This window comes from Mauremys reevesii, linkage group 12 (assembly GCF_016161935.1).
Source record: "Mauremys reevesii isolate NIE-2019 linkage group 12, ASM1616193v1, whole genome shotgun sequence".
In the NCBI taxonomy this organism is placed as follows: Eukaryota; Metazoa; Chordata; order Testudines; family Geoemydidae; genus Mauremys; species Mauremys reevesii.
Window position 1 is genome coordinate 41,782,970 of NC_052634.1, and position 7,717 is coordinate 41,790,686.

The following is a 7,717-nucleotide window of genomic DNA, read 5'->3' on the forward strand; positions in this document are numbered from 1 at the left end:
CTCCATCATCTGATAGAACCATTTGTGGGGAAGGTCTGGGGAAGCCAAGGAGGACAAGGAGACGGGAAAAGGGCTTGCAGCTGTTGTGCAATCCCCATGCTCTCAGGAGAAGGGTCTGGGGGGCTCAGCACTCAGAACTCACAAGATGGCAAAGCTCAGAGCCCTGTTACACGGAGTCAGAATGTGATCAGCTCACGCCCAGGGGGAGCAACACCCCTCCCTTGGTCTCTATGCCAGAGCTCCTATCAGCTCAGTGTCCTTCCCGCAAGAGCGGGCTGCTGAGAGGGTTGCGATGGGGTAAATGAAGGCAGAGGAGGATTGTTCCTCATGTGGTTTTTTTGTGTGGCTCTGTGATCCTGCTGGAGGAAGCATCATTTGAGTTTGTTTCAGTGACTTGGGTTGGGCTCAGGTTGTGACCCTGAGCACAGGGGTTCTCTGCTCTTAGCCCCTCAGGGAGTGGACAGTGGAACAGTTTCAGAAAGTGGGTAGAAAGTAGCCTAAGAAAGTGTAGCATAAGTGAGAAGAACAGCACCATTATCACCTCCCTGGTGGTCTAGTGGTTAGGATTTGGCACTCTCACTGCCAAGGCCTGGGTTCAATTCCCAGCCAGGGAAAAGTGGATTTAAACCAGAAAAGCTTCAATTATTCTTCACTTGCAATGTAAACAAATCCATGTTATTTTCCAGATTCCCCCATCTTCCCAGTGTCTTCATGGCAGGGCTGGCTCCAGGCACCAGCGCAGCAAGCGGGTCCCTGGGCTGGTCAATGGAAAGGGGAGGCTTCAGCGGCAATTCGGCCCTCTCAGTCCCTTTCAGAGGGAAGGAATTGCCACCAAAAGCGGAAGAGGTAGAGCTGCCATTGATTGCAGCTTTTTTATTTTTTTTTCCGCTTGGGGTGCCAAAACCACTGGAACTGGCTCTGCTCCATGAAAGACAATTTGTTAAATCCCAGATGAGTGCAGTTCTATCAGTTCTCAGCCTGAGTCCTTAGGTCTTAATCCTGAGGCTATTGTCCCATCATGGGGCCATTTCCCGCCTCTCTTTCATACAGAAGCACAGTTTTCCTTGCACAGACACAGGAACAGCAAGATCTTTCTCTGTCCCTTGTGCAAAGCTGGGGGCCAAATTCCATGGAAACAATGGACAAGCAGGGGGCCCTGGGCACATCCAGCCCTGGCCGTGAGATGTTCCCTCCCCTCTTTCTTTATGCCCCTGTTGTTATTTCATGGATTGTCTGGGATGGGGGAAGAGCTGAGTTCACTCCAGGTGGAGGGGGAAAGAACTGTGAAAGTCTCAGGACCCAACCCCTGCTACCAGGATCACTGAGGTGCTGGGAATCTGCATGGGAAAGGGACTGTGTGAATTGTCAAGGTGGGGAATGAATAACAATCTACAACTAGATCCACCTCATTAATCACTGACACAGGCTAATCCTGCCGCAGATAGAAGGGAAACTGAGAGTGATTCTTTGCTGCTCAGCCATGGAAACAGTGACCCAATTGCACCGCAGTGAATGTGCTGGGGAAAGCTGGACTTTACAGGCAGGTGGAAAGAGCAGATCCTAGAAACACCTAGAGCTCCCCACAGCACTGCTGCCACCAGGGTCAGGTGTTGAGCGACTCACAGTGCCCCTCCCCTCCCATTACCTTCCAGCAGGAGGTGGCAGCACCCCCCACCCAATGCAGGGGAGAGGGCTGAGTGTATCTCTGCACCCTGAGTCCAGGGCACCCACTCTCTCTGCCCCACACATCAAATCTGGCCCTGCTGCAAAGTGACCCCTAAGAACCAGCAACCTCCAGGACAGCAGGTTTGCCCTCAGAGCAGGGAATGTGTCCCCCATGCTGCTCTTAGGCCACTGGATGCTCTGGAAACAAGAGGGCTCTGAGTGTAACCCAGGGGTCAGCAACCTTTCAGAAGTGCTGTGCCGAGTCTTCATTTATTCTCTCTAATTCAAGGTTCCGCATGCCAGTGGTATATTTTAATGTTTTTAGAAGGTCTCTTTCTATGTGTCTATAATATATAACTAACTATTGTTGTATGTAAAGTAAATAAGGTTTTTTAAAATGTTTAAGAAGCTTCATTTAAAATTAAATTAAAATGCAGAGCCTCCAAGACTGGTGGCCAGGACCTGCGCTGTGTTAGTGCCACTGAAAATCAGCTCATGTGCCACCTTCAGCACACGTGCCATAGGTTGCCTACCCCTGGTGTAACCCATAGCAAACAAAGACTATCTGGGGATGTAGCTCAGTGGTAGAGCACATGCTTTGCATGTATGAGGCCCTGGGTTCAATCTCCAGGTTCCTTTTTTCACCCTGCTGCTTTGCTCATGCCCAGAGGGGATGTGGCCCAGCAGTCTCCCTGCTGGAGTTTCAGTCCTGCTCAGTGAGGGGTAAGTGCCAATTGCATGGAAGGTCTGGGGGAGTTTCTGCTCCTAAGTCTCCTCTGTAGGTTTAAGATTCCCACCCGCTGTGCTGCTTGGGACAAGGGTAGATGAGAAGGGCGAATCCTCCAGCACTGGAGGGAAAGGTCCCATCTGCACAGACTGAGAGGCAAGGAAACAGAGGGGCAGTCAGTGCTCAGAGAGGAGAGAGGTCAGTGATTTACACCCACCAGGGGACACTGTCTTTCTGAGGCAAGTGCAGCTTGCTTGGGATGGTGCTGACAATGGACAGAAAAAAGGCTGGAGTCAATGACAGATGAGACCACAGAAGGGGAAGGGGAATGGCAGCCCCACAGAAGGTCCTGGGTGCTCCGATGCCCCAGTTATTGCACCCTGGCCTGTCACAGAGAGAGAAAAGATCCAGCGGGACCCAGCCCCCCTACAGTGATCCCATGGACAAGAACCTGGCTGGGAGTGGGGTGAAAGCTCCCTCTGGGCAAAGGGGAGCTGAAATCCCTCAGTGTCCTGGAGTTTAAGCAATGGAAGCTTCAAACCCTGCACGGGTGGGGGCTGAGGTGCATCAGCAGAAGGTTGGGCTGGACGGGGCGGCAGGTTTGGATAATTTTTGGTGGTGCCCAGAATGGGACCAAGTCCTGCCCCACCCCACCCCACCCCACCCCACCCCAGCTTTAGGCCGATTCTCCTGATTCCCCTGAATCGGGTCCCACCCCTAAGAGGGCCCCGTGCCCAAGCCCTGGTACTGCGTACTGGCAAGAGCTGGTGCACTGTACCAGGGTGGCCCGGCTTCCTCAGGGGGCAATTTAAAGGGCCTGGGGCTCCCAGCAGGGGCTGGGGTAGGGCTGTGGGGGGCTGGGGGCTATTTAAAAAGTCCAGGGTTCCCATTGCTTCTACCGTCCCAGCCCTTTAAATAGCCCCCAGAGCCCCGCAGCTTCCCCAGGGCTCCCTCAGCTATTTACAGGGCCGGGGCGGTGGAAGCAGGGGAGCCCTGGGCCATTTAAATAGCCCCCAAGACCCGGGCTGCTGCTACCCCGGTGCTGAGGGGGGAGGGGGCACTTACCGTACAGGATGGGCTGTACTCTCTGTACCCACACCCCCTGCCCTGCCTCCAGCCCCTCACCCCCTGCCCTGCCTGCACCAGCCCCTGCCTCCAGCCAACCCCTGCTGCACCCCCCTGCCTAAAGCCAGCCAGTCCCGCACACCCCATCTCCAGCCAGCCCCGTACCCCTTGCCCTGCCTGCAGCCAGACCCTACCTCCAGTCAGCCCCTGCCCTGCCTCCAGCCAGCCCCATGTCCACTGGTGCCCTGCAGTTCCCAGGGCAGTAACCCTGCTCACCTGTTTCAATGAGGAGGGCAGGGAGCAGCTGGGACCCACACATGTGCACACCCTAGGGTGACCAGACAGCAAGTGTGAAAAATCGGGACAGGGGGTGGGGGTTATTAGGATCCTATATAAGAAAAAGTCCCAAAAATTGGGACTGTCCCTATAAAATCAGGACATCTGGTCACCCTAGCACAGTCCCAGGGAGTGGCAGGGACCCACACATGTAAAATGGAATTCGTTTCTGGTTCAGGCCCATCTTTTTAAAAAAGAACTTTAGGTAGGGTTAACATACACCCGTATTTTCCTGGACATGTCAGGCTTTTTGGTTCTGAAATCACTGTCTGGGAGGAATTTTTAAAATTTAAAAATTTAAAAATTCCTCCTGGGAAAATACGGACGCATGGTAACTCTATTGGTACAAAAAATATGTACTGTGACACATCCCTTAAATCAGAACTTTTTATAGGGAACTGGTTCCTAAGAAATGAAAGTCTTATAAATTTTTAGTTATCCCTGCCGGGACCCCGCCAAAAATGACTGCCCAGAGTTCGAGAACTGTCCCTGTTCTCATTGGACAGATGGGGAGAAGCCTGAAGTACAAAGAAGGGAAGTGACCTTCCCAAGGGCCTACACAGCAAGGTGGTGACAGAGCCAGAAAGAGAAGCCAACAGTCCTGACTCCTGTTCTAATGGACAAAAAAAAAAAAAACCCAGAGAAAGGGATAGAGCCCAGGAATCGAGATGGTGGAGAAATTTCATTGAAACCATTTCTGTCAGAAAATCCCCTTCAGACTAAACCAGTTTGTTTCTCAAAATCAAAACAAGTGGGATGAAAGTTCTTTGCACAAATATTTTGTTGCAAAACAAAAGCATCTCCTGTTTGTCACAGTGTGTTAAATTGTCTCGTCGCACACAAAGAGGAGACACTTAGATCTCAAACATTAGATAAGATGCTTCAGTCTGAGCTAAGTAACTGCTGCTCTTAACAATTTCAAAATAAAAAAATACAAATCAAATAGACTATTTTAGCTATTCTATTATGTCATAATCTGCTCTGAGTAAACGTGATAGGACACCGCATATTATGCACTACTCCTAGTGACACTCGCCAATGGATCCCCACCCACCGTGAGGTAGGTAGGAGCGGATCATTATTATCCCTACTTGAAAGAGGAAGAAGCTAAGGCTGAGAAAGGAGAATTGACTTGTCTTAAGTCACACAGCCAGCCAGTGGCAGAGTTGGGAATAGGACCCAAGAGCCCTGATTTTCAAACTAACCATCGGATCTTGAATTTCAGACACTGAATGACCTGAATAAAGTGTTCTCAGATGAGCTCCAGACCAACAACAGTGCACAATAAATATTCAGCAAGTATCTGAGGAGAACTGCAATGTTAGAGAGAATCATGAACTGCTCAGAGACAATTAATGCAGAGGAGCAGCAAAATTCATCAAACATATGACGGGTTCTGATTTATTTCCTTGGGCTTAAAAGAGAACATCAAGGACCTGAGTCTCCTCCCTGTCAATAACCCCCTGCTCAGCCAATCAGGGTAGAGACTGAGGACGGGAGGCTGAGGGTTCTCACCAGAGAGCCCAAAGGATGGCCCAGGTCACCGGTGGGGATCACTGCCCGAGCACTGTTTCAGCCCCACATTTTCGGGTGGACCTCCCACAGTGGGAGCTGCAGAGCATTCCCCTGAGACACATACACACACCCCTCCTGGTGTTGGGAGGGGAACAGGAGAAAGGACAAAAGAAGCAAGAGACAAAGAGAAAGGAGGGAGGGATGGATGGAGGAAAAGGTGAAACAAAAAGGACAAACCCTAATGACTCCAGTGATTCTAAGGGACAAAATCCCAGGTGCAGAATAAAATTCTGCCTCCTTAAGCTCGTGTTTTCCATAACTAGATTTCAACTGTCACCAGATGGATCAGACTGAACAGGTTTCAGACCTCGAAGAGGCTCTTACCTTCTAAACAGGGACGGCTGTTTTCTAGTAAAATCAGGAAAAGGGAAGGAGAGAACTCGAAAGAGGTTCCTCCTGGCACTCACATACGTGAACCCGAATACTCTCTCAGTCCTCAGAGAGACCTGGAGAAGGAGACTTGCTGAAGCAAAGCCACAGGGGTCTCTGAGGTTTCCCTGGCCCCTCGCCCCTGTCCTGCCTGGCTGATGTCAGCATCTCTCTGTGAGGTCACCACCTCCCCACCACCTTTGACCAATAGTCTGAGGTCCTGCAAAGAGCCTTTGTGATGTCACTGCCACACCCCTCCCTTGCTGGGCTAATGTCCTGCCCCTGCCCAGGCACTTTGGAGGTTTGAGTTACTCCATGTGGATCACCCCACTCAAGGAGCGTTCGTTCTAGGAAGCAAGCCGGCTGGACAGGAAAACATCAGACGCTGCTCCCAATGCTACACTCAGTTTTTCAGAAATTAGTCGACTTTATGGCCAGAAGAGACCATTAGAGCATCTAATCTGACCCCCTGCATATCACAGGCCTCCTGTATGACACAAGAGCTACTTTTGGGGCAAACACATTCCAGAAAGGCAGCTAGTCTCCATTAGATGACATCAGGAGATGGAGAATCCACCACTTTCCTTGGTAGCTTGTTCCTGTGGTGAATCATCCTCGCTGTTGAATATTTGTGTCTTATTTGTAATATGAATTTGTTTCTTTTCACCTTCCAGCCACAAGCTCTTGTTATGCCTTTCTATCCTCAATTAAAAAGCCCTTTAATACCCAATCTTTTGTCTCCATTAAGGCCCTTCAACACTTCAATGAAGTCACCTTTCAATCTTCTTTTGATAAGCTAAACAGGTTGAGCTCGTTCAATAGCTCACTAGAAGGCATTTTTCTCCAGCCCTCAGAACACTTTGTTGCTCTTTGGTCATCAGACTCCTGGGCCTGGTCTACACTAGGCGTTTAAATCGGTTTTACGAGCGTAAAACCGATTTAACGCCACAACCGTCCACACTAGGAGGCACCATATATCGATTTTAATGGCTCTTTAAACCGGTTTCTGTACTCCTCATTAACGAGAGGAGTAACGCTAGTATCGGTATTAACATATCGGATTAGGGTTAGTGTGGACGCTGATCGACGGTATTGGCCTCCGGGAGCTATCCCACAGTGCACCACTGACCGCTCTGGACAGCAATCTGAGCTCGGATGCAGTGGCCAGGTAGACAGGAAAAGCCCCGCGAACTTTTGAATATTTCCTGTTTGCCCAGCGTGGAGCTCCGATCAGCACGGGTGGCGATGCAGTTAAAAATCAAAATAAAGAAAGAGCTCCCGCATGGACCATGCGGATGTGATCGCTGTAAGGGCAGGCAAATCTGTTCTATCAGCGCTCCGTTACAGAAGACGAAATTCAAAATCATTTTTAAAAAATCTCCAGACAGACGCCATAGCAGGGGCTCAGCGCACTGCTGCGTGACAAACGTAACGGAAAGCCCAAGAATCAAATGGACGCTCATGGACTGGAGGACTCAAGCTATCCCACAGTTCCTGCAGTCTCCGAAAAGTATTTGCATTCTTGGCTGAGCTCCAAATGCTTCTAGGGTCAAACACAGTGTCCGCGGTGGGTCAGGGCATAGCTCGGCAATTTACGCTCCCCCCTACCCACCCCAGAAGTGAAAGGGAAAACAATCCTCTCTTGACTCTTTAACATGTCACCCTATCTTTACTGAATGCTGCAGATAGACCCGATGCTGCAGCACTGAACCCCAACATCCTTGCTTTGCCCCGCCATGGGTGGCTGATGGTGCAATACGACTGGTACCCATCCTCATCATCAGCCTATTGGCAAAAGGGGCAGTGCAAAAGGACTGGTAACCATGATGACCAGCATCTGTTAGGTCAATCAAGGGTGCCTGGTCCTAATTTTTCATGGTAGATGGTGCAATATGGCTGATAACCATCATCGTCATAGCAACAGGGGGCTGAGCTCCATCAGCCCCCACCCTTCATGTGTAAAGAAAAGATTCAAGTGCC

General features: G+C 50.4%; 1 non-coding gene across 1 annotated transcript; it reads left to right on the top strand.

Annotated features, from left to right (window-relative positions):
• Positions 1-542: 542 nt before the first annotated feature.
• On the top strand, positions 543-614 carry TRNAE-CUC. Its single transcript has one exon. It is a non-coding gene; the product is annotated as a tRNA-Glu (tRNA).
• The last annotated feature ends 7,103 nt before the right edge of the window (positions 615-7,717 follow it).